Source organism: Amblyraja radiata, chromosome 37, assembly GCF_010909765.2.
Source record: "Amblyraja radiata isolate CabotCenter1 chromosome 37, sAmbRad1.1.pri, whole genome shotgun sequence".
NCBI classification, from domain to species: Eukaryota; Metazoa; Chordata; class Chondrichthyes; order Rajiformes; family Rajidae; genus Amblyraja; species Amblyraja radiata.
In genome coordinates, this window is record NC_045992.1 from 18,020,305 (window position 1) to 18,034,753 (window position 14,449).

At 45.9% G+C, this 14,449-nt stretch overlaps 2 long non-coding RNA genes across 2 annotated transcripts; both read right to left on the reverse strand.

The window, feature by feature from the left end:
* Positions 1-833: 833 nt before the first annotated feature.
* On the reverse strand, positions 834-10,584 carry LOC116966462. Its single transcript, XR_004410029.1, has 3 exons — positions 10,472-10,584; positions 3,612-4,403; positions 834-933 (listed from the first exon to the last, which is right to left on the reverse strand). It is a non-coding gene; the product is annotated as an uncharacterized LOC116966462 (long non-coding RNA).
* Positions 10,585-10,589: 5 nt separating this feature from the next.
* Positions 10,590-14,183, reverse strand: LOC116966461. The gene is made up of 4 exons (XR_004410028.1): positions 13,986-14,183; positions 12,559-12,680; positions 12,072-12,172; positions 10,590-10,632 (listed from the first exon to the last, which is right to left on the reverse strand). It is a non-coding gene; the product is annotated as an uncharacterized LOC116966461 (long non-coding RNA).
* Between the last annotated feature and the right edge of the window lie 266 nt (positions 14,184-14,449).

The following is a 14,449-nucleotide window of genomic DNA, read 5'->3' on the forward strand; positions in this document are numbered from 1 at the left end:
CAGGCTCCCGGTGTAAAGTTCAGCGCCGCCGCCCGAAGCTGGTCGCTCCACAGTCCCGCAGCTCCGCGATGTTTTCATCAGCGATTTTCACTCACCGGAGCTCCAGCGCGGCGACCCGGGCAAGGCATCGCCCGCTCCGCGATAGCGCTCCAGCGCCGTACCGCCGTCGAAGCCGAGGTTCTGGGCGGTCCCCGACAGGAAACGCCGCTCCAGGCCCGCTGGTAGGCCGCGAGGACGGGTCGAAGCTGCAGCCCGGAAAAAAGCTGCCTCTCCGACCAGGTAGGGACCCTGAAAGGTAGTTTCCCCCTTCCCCCCCCCCCCACCCCCCACATAAAAAAGTCTAGACCTCCAAACAAAACACTTAACTAACTAAAATAAAATAAAAAAAGATGAAAAGACAGACAGCTGCTAGCTGGGCAGCCGTGCACAGGACAGAGCCCCCTACATGTGTCATTATAATACAACATTGCAATAATTGTTCACAATACTCTCAACCCCACGCGGTGACCAGCGCCCATGGAAGGCCTCAAAAGTCCCCGTGGACACCACGTGTTCCCTCTCCAGGGTCACACGTGCATGGACGTAGGCCCGAAAGAGGGGCAGGCAGCTGACTCTCGCCTGACCATCGACCGCCTGCTGCCTGGACCCGCGAATGGCCATTTTGGCCAGGCCCAGGAGCAAACCGACAGGTAAGTCCCACCCCCCCCCCCCCCCCACTTGGCTCTCCCCACACCCTGCCTTGTGTCGAAACACAAGAATCGTAGGACTAAAATGCAACCAGAACTTTAAGAACATCCCCTTCAGATATTGGTACAGGGGCATTTGCCTCTCACAGGCAGCCCCACATTGATGGGCCCGGATCACAAGGGCCAGACAGGGCATGGACAGCAGGTTAAGTCACAAAGTGCTGGAGTAACTCAGTGGGTCAGGCACCTAGGCTGTGGGCCGAGGAGCTTTATTCCAGTGTTTTGTGACCCAAGTCACAGAACTACATGAAATTTTCACATATAGTGTAAAAATATTATATAAATCACCCCTGAAACTCGTCATGAACAAGACTGGCACATTTTTATTAAATTAGAGAAAAAACTAACATAAGTGGATATAAGTGGAAGAAAGTCTTGAAAGCAAAGTCCCTGCTGAGGTGCTGCAACACAAAGTTGTGAACCCAGTGAAACTTTGTGAATCAACTCAAACTGAAAGGTAAGATCTAAAGTCTGAATTTATGAAAATTAATCTGTATGGACTTTAATTAATTTAATTGCACCCTTTTATAATGTGAAAAAATGAGATTTGGAGGCTGTACATTCACTCACTCATTCACTCACTCACTCACTCACTCACTCACTCACTCACTCACTCATTCCTTCATTCCTTCATTCACTCACTCGTTCATTCACTCACTCACTCACTCACTCACTCATTCCTTCATTCATTCACTCACTCCTTCATTCATCCACTCATTCATTCACTCATTCACTCACTCATTCATTCCCTCATTCATTCATTCATTCATTCATTCATTCATTCATTCATTCATTCATTCATTCATTCATTCATTCATTCCCTCATTCATTCATTCATTCATTCATTCATTCATTCATTCATTCATTCATTCATTCATTCATTCATGAAGGAGGGCCTAAACTATGTGTATCCATAACACAAGGTAATTTAAACATTTTCACTAATGCCAGCTTGTTGTAGTCTAATAAGTCTTTAACATCTAATCTCGGAGCTGCCTGCGATAACTTACCGGGAAAAAGTGCTCCGATCGCGGGCCTATGTACTTAACATAGTGAAGCCGCGGTCTCAATTAAGAAGTGGCCGATTCGCGAATGCGGAGCCGCGGATCATCTCCGCGGGCGGGGGGGGAGGCTGTACATATTGCCGTCCGTAGCGGCCGTTTCCAGGCCCCGACCACGGGAGAAAAACGGAGGAATATTCATTGCACTATATAGGCTGCCATTGGAGTGAGAAATGGTCAGAAATGGCTGATGTTTATGTAGAAATGGATTGGTGTATGTGAACTTGAACTTGAACTAATTTATCCATGGTAGTAACAGTGTTATTCTCATTAACATTAAGAAGAGGTTGAAATGTTATGAATTGAAGTCCATGCAGACTTAATGACTATGAGATAACCATATAACCATAATAACCATATAACAATTACAGCACGGAAACAGATGTTTTTTTTTGTAGCCTCTGCCTGACCCTCCACGTGAACTTGAACTAACTTATCAATGGACTTATCAAACTTATTAAAAGACTTGGAATCTGATGAAGAATATTCAGATGACGATCAGATGTAATGTAAACAAATAAATTGGGGAAATAAATGACTATATAAAGTTTTATTTTACTATCGATCATTTCACTGTTTATTTGGTCAAATTATTTAAACAATGAGTGAATTACTTATGATAATGGCGTGCTGGTGAATGACAGTGCAACAGCCCACCCATCCACACATACATACACACATCCACACACACATCCATCTGTACGCACACTTCCATGCATGCGCACATACACACACATGCACACATACATCCGCACACACACATACATGCACACATACATCCGCCCCCACACACACACATCCATCCGCACAGACATACATGTACACATCCATGCACAACACATACATCCACACACACATCCACACATACATTGACACATCCATCCATTCACACATACATCCATCCACACATACATACACACTTACATCCACACATCCACAGATAGACGTTTGACAGGTATACACAGACACACACACACAAACTACAGATACTCAAACAATGGAACACTTTTAGGGTTATTTTAGGTTAAAAGTAATGCAAAGGCACCATCGGGTGGTCTCTATCATATATATAGGCTCATTGTAGCTTAAAATGAATACTCATCGAGTCAGAGCATTCGATTCTTGGTCAGGATGTGACATTTACATCAGAAATAAGACAGGTCTCTTACAGGTCTGCCACCCAGCCTGGCACTGCCCCAGTCCCACTATGGCCATTACCCCCACTCTCCCCACTATGGCAGTCAGTGGGGTTCAGTAAAAGGGGTAACCCAGAGGATCTCTCCTGACCCTTTAGTTAGGCAGGTTCATGAGCCCTTATGGCCGTGACCCGCCACTCTGCACACTGGCAGTCAGTGGGGTTCAGTAAAGGCAGGAACCCACAAGAACTGCCCTCACCCATTAATTAGGCTGGTTCAGAAAAACTCTCACAATTATATTCATCATATTATTTTCATATAATATAATTATACTTAATTATATATGATTACAGTCATATTTACGTCATATATATATATATATATATATATATATAGGTATAATAATATATAGTTTAAATGGACTGCAACACGGAAATAGGCTGCCCATGGTGTAATATGGGCATTGGCCTCTAGATGACGCTTACTTTCCCGATCTCATTTTCTAATTAGTTTAATTAATTAATGTGCAACGTTTGGCAATGACGAGTTATGACATCCTCCTCAATTATATTTCATCTAAATCTGTGGAAAATTTCATGTAGTTCGGTGACTTGGGTCACGAAAACTGATTTCTAGACACATTTTTGATGCTCGGCCCACAGCCTAACCATCTCTGCAGAACATTTATCCCTGCTGTTTGACCCTAAGTTACTCCAGCACTTTGTGTATTTTTCTGTAAACCAGCACCTGCAGTTCCTCGTTTCTTCATGAATGGCAGGTTCCCTTCCAAACCAGATGGGTTGTGATGACGATCAGTAGACTTACGATGCTGATATTAACCTGTAACTCCTTCAAGATGATGTGATTCTCCATCTGACAGAGTAGGGAGAACCACAGCATTTTGCCATCAACTACTTGAGATATTTTGGATGGGGTTTAAGTGCTGCCTTGTCACCAGTGGTTCCATTCAAAGTGATAAAAGCAAATGTGAACAAGTTATGAAATGGCAACAAAACTGGAACAAGCTGAGCTGATGCATTTGCTGGTCTGATGAGTTGAAGGAGAAGGTCTCATCCAGTGCGCCAGAGGCTGGCACTGCTGGATCCGCCATCACATCTCCTCAGCAAGATTCGAGCAGAAAGCAGTTCAAAGACCTCGATGAAGATTGTCCTCACAGGTTGCTGGCTGAAGGCAAACAAAGAGAGTGGGCAGCACACATGGACCAAGCAGACAGAGCACTAGTTCCAGAACACCAGAAAGGACCCCCCTGCCCCCAACGCCTACATCGCAACACTGTTGGGGATTCTGTCTGGAGATGCATCATAATAAGGCAGCTTCTTATTCTTGTTTCTTTCTGCAATGCGATTTGAAATTTCTTGGAGATTCTTCTGGAAATTTTCCATGGCCTCCTTGACAGGCTGCTCTATGAAATGTTCATCAGGATACGTGCCAAGATATAGCTGCAGAAATAAGCATCAGAAATATTGAAATACAAACCAATGTATGTATTTATACCGTAGAATTAAGGAATTGCAGATGTTAGTTTACCAACAAAAATAAAGTGCTGGTGTAACAGTGGGTCAGGGGTCAGGGAGCATCCCTGTGGAACATGGATAGACAATATTTTGGATCAGGACTCTTCTTCAGACTGATTATAGTGAGGTGAGAGGGTGGGGTGGGGGTGCTGGGGTGGAAAAAGCTAGGCGAGAGGAGGGACATGACAATGCATGGCAAGTAATAGATCAAAACAGGCACTGGGGGAGTTTGATTAGAAAATGTTTGGACAAAGGCTAGAGACAAAAGGATTGCAGAGTTGCAAATTATGAAGCTAAAGGATGGAATGCAGGTGGGGGATGGGGGTGGGAGCAGGCAGAGAAATAAGTGCGAGTAGGTTGGGGATAGGGCAGGGGGGGTTAAGATAGGGGGTCTGGTGCCGAATGGGGGATGGGAAGGAGGTTACCTCCATTTGGAGAACTCAATGTTCATACTGTTAGATTGTAAGGTGTTGAGAATATGAGGTGCTGTTCCTCCAGTTTGCATGTGGCCTCACTCTGGCAATGGAGGAGGCCTAGGACAGAAAGCTCACCATGGGAATGGGAAGGGGAGCTAAAATGGTTAGCAACTGGGAGATCTAGTAGGTCTTTATAACAAGAGGAATCAAATATAGGAGCAAAGAGGTCCTTCTGCAGTTGTACAGTGCCCTAGTGAGGCCACACCTGGAGTATTGTGTGCAGTTTAGGTCCCCTCATTTGAGGAAGCACATTCTTGCTATTGAGGTAGTGCAGCGTAGATTTACAAGGTTAATTCCCGGGATGGCGGGACTGTCATATGCTGAGAGAATGGACCAGCTGGGCTTGTACACTCTGGAGTTTAGAAGGATGAGAGGCAATCTAATTGAAACCTATAAGATTGTTAAGGGCTTGGACACACTAGAGGCAGGAAACATGTTCCCGATGTTGGGGGAGTCCAGAACCATAGAAAATAGGTGCAAGAGGAGGCCATTCGGCCCTTTGAGCCAGCACCACCATTCATTGTGATCATGGCTGATCGTCCCCTATCAATAACCCGTGCCTGCCTTCTCCCCATATCCCTTGACTCCACTAGCCCCTAGAGCTCTATCTAACTCTCTTAAATTCATCCACTGATTTGGACTCCACTGCCCTCTGTGGCAGGGAATTCCATAAATTCACAACTCTCTGGGTGAAAATTTTTTTTCTCACCTCATTCTTAAATGACCTCCCCTTTATTCGAAGACTGTGGCCCCTGGTTCTGGACTCGCCCAACATTGAGAACATTTTTCCTGCATCTAGCTTGTCCTGTCCTTTTATAATTTTATATGTTTCTATAAGATCGCCCCTCATCCTTCTAAACTCCAGTGAACACAAGCCTAGTCTTTTCAATCTTTCCTCATATGACAGACCCGCCATCCCAGGGATCAATCTCGTGAACCTACGCTGCACTGCCTCAATCACAAGGATGTCCTTCCTCAAATTAGGAGACCAAAACTGTACACAATACTCCAGATGTGGTCTCACCAGAGCCCTATACAACTGCAGAAGAACCTCTTTACTCCTATACTGAAATCCTCTTGTTATGAAGGCCAACATTCCATTAGCTTTCTTCACTGCCTGCTGTACCTGCACACCAACTTTCAGTGACCGGTGTACAAGGACACCTTGGTCTCGCTGTACCTCCCCCTTACCCATCCTAACCCCATTGAGATAATAATCTGCCCCCTTGTTTTTGCCGCCAAAGTGGATAACGTCACATTTATCTATACTATATTGCATCTGCCACGCATCTGCCCATTCACTCAACCTGTCTAGGTCACCCGGCAACCTCCTAAGATCCTCTTCACAGTTCACATTCCCACCCAGCTTTGTGTCATCCGCAAACTTGCTAGTGTTGCTCCTAATTCCCTCTTCCAAATCATTAATATATATGGTAAACAGTTGCGGCCCCAACACCGAGCCTTGCGGCACTCCACTCGCCACTACCTGCCATTCTGAAAAGGACCCGTTCACTCCTACTCTTTGCTTCCGGTCTGCCAACCAATTTTCTATCCATGTCAACACCCTACCCCCAATACCATGTGCTCTAATTTTAGTCACCAGTCTCCCGTGCGGGACCTTATCAAAGGCTTTCTGAAAGTCTTGGTACACTACATCCACTGGCACCCCTTCATCCATTTTACTTGTCACATCCTCAAAAAATTCCAGAAGATTAGTCAAGCATGATTTCCCTTTCATAAATCCATGTTGACTTGGACTAATCCTTTTATTGCTATCCAAATGCCCCATTATTACCTCTTTAATAATTGACTCCAGCATCTTTCCCACCACCGAAGTCAGGCTAACTGGTCTGTAATACCCTGTTTTCTCTCTCACTCCTTTCTTCAAAAGTGGAATAACATTAGCTAACCTCCAATCCACAGGAACTGATCCTGAATCTATTGAACATTGGAAAATGATCACCAATGCGTCCACTATTTCTAGAGCCACCTCCCTGAGGACCCTGTGATGCAGACCATCAGGCCCAGGGGATTTATCATCCTTCAGTCCCATTAGCCTACCCAATACTATTTCTCGCCTAATGAAAATGTATTTCAGTTCCTCTACCCCCTTAGATCCTCTGTCCTCCAGTACATCTGGGAGATTGTTTGTGTCTTCCTTAGTGAAGACAGATCCGAAGAACCTATTCAACTCTTCTGCCATTTCCTTGTTGACCATAATAATTTCACCCGTGTCTGCCTTCAAGGGACCCACATTTGACTTTGTTGCTCTTTTTCCTTAACATATCTAAAGAAGCTTTTACTGTCCTTCTTTATATTCCTGGCCAGCTTCTCCTCGTACTTCATCTTTTCAGCCCATATTGCCAGTTTTGTTTCCTTCTGTTGTCCTATGAAGGTTTCCCAATCCTCTGGTTTCCGGCTACTCTTTGCTGTGTTATATATCTTTTCTTTTAGTTTTATTCTATCCCTAACTTGTCTTGTCAGCCATGGTTGTCTCCTACTCCCCTTAGAATCGTTCTTCCTTTTTGGAATGAAATGATCCTGCGTCTCCCGGATTATGCCCAGAAATTCCTGCCATTGCTGTTCCACCATCATTCCTGCTAGGATCCCTTTACAGTCTACCTTGGCCAGCTCTCCTCTCATGCCTTCATAGTCCCCTTGGTTCAACTGCATCACTGCCACTTCCGATTTAACGTTCTCCTTCTCAAATTGCAGATTAAAACTAATCATGTTATGATCACTACCACCAAGCCGTTCCTTTACTTCGAGTTCTCTTATCATATCTGGTTCATTGGACAACACTAAGTCCAGAATTGCCTTTTCTCTGGTCGGCTCCATTACAAGCTGCTCTAAGAATCCATCTCAGAGGCATTCTACAAACTCTCTTTCTTGGGGTCCTGAACCAACCTGATTTTCCCAGTCTATCTGCATATTGAAATCCCCCCATCACCACAGTGGCATTACCTTTGTTACATGCCAGTTTTAACTAAACCAGGGGCCACAGTTTAAGAATAAGGATTAAGCCATTTAGAACGGAGACAAGGAAACACTTTTTCTCACAGAGTGGTGAGTCTGTGGAATTCTCTGCCTCAGAGGGCGGTGGAAGCAGGTTCTTTGGATGCTTTCAAGAGAGAGCTAGATAGGGCTCTTAAAAATAGTGGAGTCAGGGGATATGGGGAGAAGGCAGGAACGGGGTACTGATTGGGGATGATCAGCCATGATCACATTGAATGGCGGTGCTGGCTCGAAGGGCCGAATGGCCTGCTCCTGCACCTATTGTCTATTGCCTTGGCGGACCGAGCGCAACAGTCGCTGAGTCTATGCTTGGACTCGCTGACATACAGGAGGCCACATCAGGAACTGTTTGCAGTAGATGAGGTTAGAGGATGTGCACACGAACCTTTATCTCACCTGGAAGGACTGCTGGGATCCCTGGATGGAGGCGAGGGAGGAGATATAAGGACAGGTGTTACCTCCTGTGGTTACATATGAAAGTACCTGGGGACTGAGTGGTTTGGGTGGGAAGTGATGAGTGAACCAAGGAGTTGCAGAGTGAGTGGTCTCTGTGTGGAAGGCTGAAAGGGGTGTAGATGGGAAGATGTGACTGGTTGTGGGATCACGTTGGTGGTGATGGCAATGTTGCAGGATAATGTTGTAGACGTGAGTCAATCGTCTACCCTTGTGATGGACAGAGAGAACATGAAAGGGGAGTGAGGTGTCAGGGATAGTTCGGGTAAATTTAAGGGTAGGATGGAAGTTAGTGGTGAAGTTATTAAAGCCTATGAGTTCTACAAGGGTGTAATAAGCATCGATGCAGCAGAGACAGACTTGGGGAATGGTGCTAGTGTATGCCTGGAACATGCACTGTTCAACTTGCCCAGCAAAAGGCTGCGGCCCATGCTACACCTTTAACTTGGATAATGTGAGAGGAGTCAAATGAGAAGTTGTTGAGGGTGAGGACAAGTTCTGCCAGGAGGAGCAGTGTTAGTAGGGTGAAAGTGGTTGGGTCTCTGTTTGAGGAAGAACCAGAGGGCCTTAAGACCTTCCTTATGGGAAATGGTGTAAAGGGAATGGATGTTCTTTTACTTATACAGCATGTTATAATGCAGTGATATGGCCTCAGACACTGCTCAGCAAAGTGTCACTGAGTCATGTGAGGAGTTACTCGGACAGGTGGATAAGGATGGGTCGATGAAGGATCTTTATGGTGTGAGAGATACATAGGGAGGTTGCAAAGGGAATACCAGAGTCTGGTTGAAGACATCACCTCTGAAGGGGCAGAGATTGTTTTGAGAGTACCTCATAATGTGGAAATACTTGAAGGTAAGAATCATAGTTATACAGCATAGAAACAGGCCCTTCAGCCCAATTCCTGTGCCGACCAAGATGCCCCATCTAAGTTAGTCCAATATGAAGGGTGAGAGGGTTGGAAGTGATTCTGGCATGGGTCGGGTCATGGAGAGATCTATGTACCAAGGTGACAAAGTTACAACCAAACCATTGTTTAAACATGATCAAAACTCAGATGCTCTTCATATTTCAATACTGAGAGGAATCAGATTGTGACCCAGGGACCATGTTGTCACTGGGACAGTCGCTGGAGTGAGGAATGGGTGGGTAGATTCCCCAACCACCAGCCCTTCCCCGAGCAGGAAAATGCGTCAGAGCTTATAGTGGAGGTGGTATCGATAACAGAATATATGGGGTGTGGGCCGCCCACAGGAGGGACAGAACTGTGACTGTAAAAAGAGGGGATAATTAAATGGGAGATTGGGAAGAGGTGGGATGAGAGACAGAGGGGAAAAGAGGGAAGGTGAGGAAAACTAAAGGCTTCGGGGTAGAGCTTGATCTTTATTCTCTCAATTATCGATTCATCTCGCGCTCCAAACATGCCGTAAACACACAGGCAGATGAGCCTGTTTGGATGGTTGGACCCTCAGCTTGTTTCAGTGACATACATCTCTCCTCCTGTAGTTGTACAGAGCCCTAGTGAGACCACACCTGGAGTATTGTGTGCAGATTGGTCCCCTAATTTGAGGAAGGACATTCTTGCTATTGAGAGAGTGCAGCGTAGGTTTACAAGGTTAATTCCCGGGATGGCGGGACTGTCATATGCTGAGAGAATGGAGCAGCTGGGCTTGTACACTCTGGAGTTTAGAAGGAAACATGTTAGAGGCAGGAAACATATTCCCGATGTTGGGGGAGTCCAGAAACAGGGGCCACAGTTTAAGAATAAGGAGTAAGCCATTTGGAACGGAGACGAGGAAACACTTTTTCTCAAAGAGAGTGGTGAATCTGTGGAATTCTCTGCCTCAGAGGGCGGTGGATGCAGGTTCTCTGGATGCTTTCAAGAGAGAGCTAGATAGGGCTCTTAAAAATAGCGGAGTCAGGGAATATAGGGAGAAGGCAGGAACGGGGTACTGATTGGGGATGATCAGCCATGATCACATTGAATAGCCAAATGGCCTCCTCCTGCACCTATTGTCTATTGTTTATAGTCTATTGTATGTGACTTACCTCGTTGTCCTGGAACTGGCTAAGTATCCACACTGCGCCCAGATGCCAACATGACCGCCCCCTGTCTGGTAAACTCTCTATGATGTACTCCACGTCCACAAACTCCTTCTCCGAGGGCGCATTGTGGATGGAGTGTTTGGGATCCAGGAGTACCAGTCGTACTATGAACACAGAACATTCAGTTGAGGGATGTACACTCAAATTGGTTTCCTCTTTCTTGGCCGTTCAGCTACAGAAAGTGCTGCAAGAGTCTAACGTGTGCTTGGGAGGGGATGATTCTATTACCTGTGACACCTCACATCAGTATCTCTCCATTTTATAGGTGCTGTTGAATACGCTTCAGTGGCCAGGCTAAACCTACAGGGCCAAGAGCAGCAATCCACTGGGCACCTTCCTGAAACAAGTAACTAGATGGGGATGGGCAGATATGCCACTGAATGATGGAGACATGGGAGAATGCAGATGCTGCAATTTACTTTAGTTTAGTGATACAGCATGGAAACAAGCCCTTCGGCCCACTATGTCCACGCCAATCATCGATCACCTGTTTCAACTAGTTCTATGTTATCCCACTTTCTCATCCATTTCCCACACATTAGGGGCAATTTACAGAGGCTGATTAACCTACAAACCCGCACGCCTTTGGAGTGTGTAAAGAAACCGAAGACCTCAGAGAAAACCCACACAGGTCACAGGGAGAACGTACAAACTCTGTACAGACAGTAGGTTCACCAGGTTAATTCCTGTTATGGCGGGACTTACATATGATGAAAGAATGGATCGACTGGGCTTAAATTCACTGGAATTTAGAAGGATGAGTGGGTATCTTGTAGAAACATGTAAAATTATTAAGTGATTGGACAGGCTAGATGCAGAAAAAATATTCTCCATGTTGGGGGAGTCCGAACCAGGGGTCGCAGTTTAAGAATAAGGGAGTAGGCCATTTAGGACTGAGATAATGAAAACTTTTTCATCCAGAGAGTTGTGGAATTCTCTGCCACAGAAGGCAGTGGAGGCCAATTCACTGGATGTATTCAAGAGAGAGTTAGATATAGCTCTTGGGGCTAACGGAATCAAGGGATATGGGGGAATAAGTAGGAACAGGGTACTGTTTCTGGATGATCAGCCATGATCATATTGAATGGTGGTGCTGGCTCGAAGGTCCGAATGGCCTATACCTGCACCCACATTCAATGTTTTATGTTTCTATACTCAATACTCCAACTGAAGGAGGCCCATTCACCAAATGCCATCTTGACCACCCTATCTACAAGTGAGGCCACGATTTAGAAGCTATGTGCCTGCACATAGATCCCTCTGCTCTACAACACTCCTCAGAGCCCTGCCATTCGCTGTGTAGGTCCTGCACTTGTTAGTCTTCCCAAAATGCAACACCTCACATTTCTCTGAATTAAATTCCATCAACCATTCCTCAGCTCACCTACCCAGTCAGTCAAGATCTATAAAATTACCCCATAACCTCCAGCGGTCGAAGGAATCAAGTCCCAGCCTTCTCAACATTACTCTATAGTTCAGGCCCTCTCCTCCTGGCAACATCCTCGTAAATCTTTTCTGCACCCTTTCCTGCTTAAAAACGTACCTGCCCAAAATTGACTGCAGCATGCTGGCAGGAAGCGGTGAATATTATCACGGTCACGTACTCGATGAGCTTCCGGATCGTCTTCACTGATTTAGGGAATCCTGTGGTTGGAAAATTAATGATTATGTTAATTATGTTAAATGTAAAGACACCAAAATCTTGACAAAGATGTATCAGCCATGATTTGTATTTCACTTGGGTAGCTTAGAACCCAATAATATAAACACTGATTTCTCCAATATTAGGTAACTAACCTACAAACACCATCCCCACTTTATCCCTCTTTCTACCCTGTTCCCTACCTGGATACACATCAATTTCTCCCTCCCGCTGCCCCTCCGCCCCCCTCTCCCACTCCCACCCAATCCTTCCACCTACAGTATATTTCATCCTTTGGCTTTTCACATTTCATGCCTCTTCTACCCTTCTCTCCTTATTTGCCTCACGGTTGTCGAACATAGAACACAGGTCGAGTGCGATGAGTTACCTGAACGTTTATTGTCTTTGAGCCCATAGACAAACACGTCCTTCACAAAGGCCTGCAACTCAGTGTCTGTCTGAACAGCTTCATCATCATCGTATTATATGTTGACCATCTCTGTGGCAAAGCTGTTGGTAACAAGTTGACATTCCTAAATAATACAGCACTATATGTTGAAAGACCAAAAGGCTAGAATACCTGACAACATATTTAATGCTGCTCCATTCACCCTTGTTCACTGTCTCAACACAACACCTGCTTCTTCCCACTACTCCCAGTCTTCCCCCTCGTTCCCAGTTGCCCCCCCAAATCCATCCACTCCCCATCTCCCCCCAACTCCCAATCTCCCTCCACCTGATCTTCCCCTCACTCTCAATCTCCCTCGTACCCCCAATCTGCCCAGGACGCCTAATCCTACATTCTAGCCCAATCCTACTTTCAATCTCCCCACCCCACTCCATTTCCCCCACTCCACCCCCAATCTCTCCATCAGATCCCCTCAAGGCCTCCTCTGTTCCATAGGGAACAACCCCGGATTCTTCAGTCTCCCCAACAACAGCAGTCTCCCTTCCAAGAATGCTTTCAGTGAACCTCTCTGTACACTCTCCGAGGCCTGAGGTGTGGCGTCTGAGGTACATAGGTTCCACCATCCAGGCAGTGTGCGGTCTGAGAATTTGAGAATCATAATGTCCTGCACACTGAAGTCCTAGAAATAACTTGGACTGGGGAAAGTCATGGCCCAGCCACATTCCCCTGCAAGCGAACGCTACCCTTCAAGATAATTTTCCCCTTTCATTCATTGTTCCCCGTTTCCAAGTCAATCTTCTGCCCAAGATTTTACAACACTTTTTATTGCGTGATTTCCTATCTTAATAGCTAGAGGTGATTTTTAATTTTTTTTGATGATTTAATGAAGAAATGTGCTTAATGTGGAAGATGTTGAATTCCATAAAGCCTGTGTTCAGGTTTAGTTTAGTGATACAGCTCAGATAATTTTGATTAAAATCTTTTGAATAACAAATAATTGCATGCTGGCTTTTACTAATGAACGCCCACTTGCCCAGGTGATTGCTAATTCTGACCCTGATGATCCTCTAATTCTAGACCAACTGCAGCCCAACTCGTCCACAACGACCGAGATGCCCCATCTGAGCCGTTTGCCTGCATTTGGCCCATATCTCTCTGAACCCTTTCCATCCATGTACCTGTGGAAGTGTCTCTGAAATGTTGTTATAATACCTGCCTCAATTACCTCCTCTGGCATGTCCACCACCCTCTGAGTGAAAACTTGCCCCTCAGCTGGCTATTAAATCTCGCCCCTCTCATCTTATAAAGGGTGCATAATGAGTGATCCTCCAGTCCTCAGGTACCACCACTGAACATTGGGGAACAACACGACATGCCCTGGACAACGTAGCCCAGCATTAACTCACCTCAGCACAGCATCCCAGACCATCTGTGAATCATCCCTGTAGTGATAGTACGGCAGACTCTCCTTGCTCTCAACTCCCCGCATCTTGATGGCCTCAGGAAAGCAGAATGACTGGAACGTGAGGTCCTCCATGGCACGCTGCACCATGCGGACATGACCACCGCCGCCAGTGCCGTTCGCCTCTTTGTGGTGAAAGGACATCCGTGAAAGTTCTGGGGTGGGAGACTGGGATGCAGGGTCATCTCCCGTGTCGTATTGGCACCATTCAACATGTGCGGGCACACCACCGCGATGTGGCCCCTGGTGAGGTGGTTCACACATCCAAGCCCCATCAGTGGACTTCTGTTTTATCATCTAGCCTCACACACTGGATGGTGCATCTCCAGTGTCTGTACAACAGTGTACAGTGTCCTCCATAATGTTTGGGACAAAGATCCATAATTTATTTATTTGCCTCTACACTCC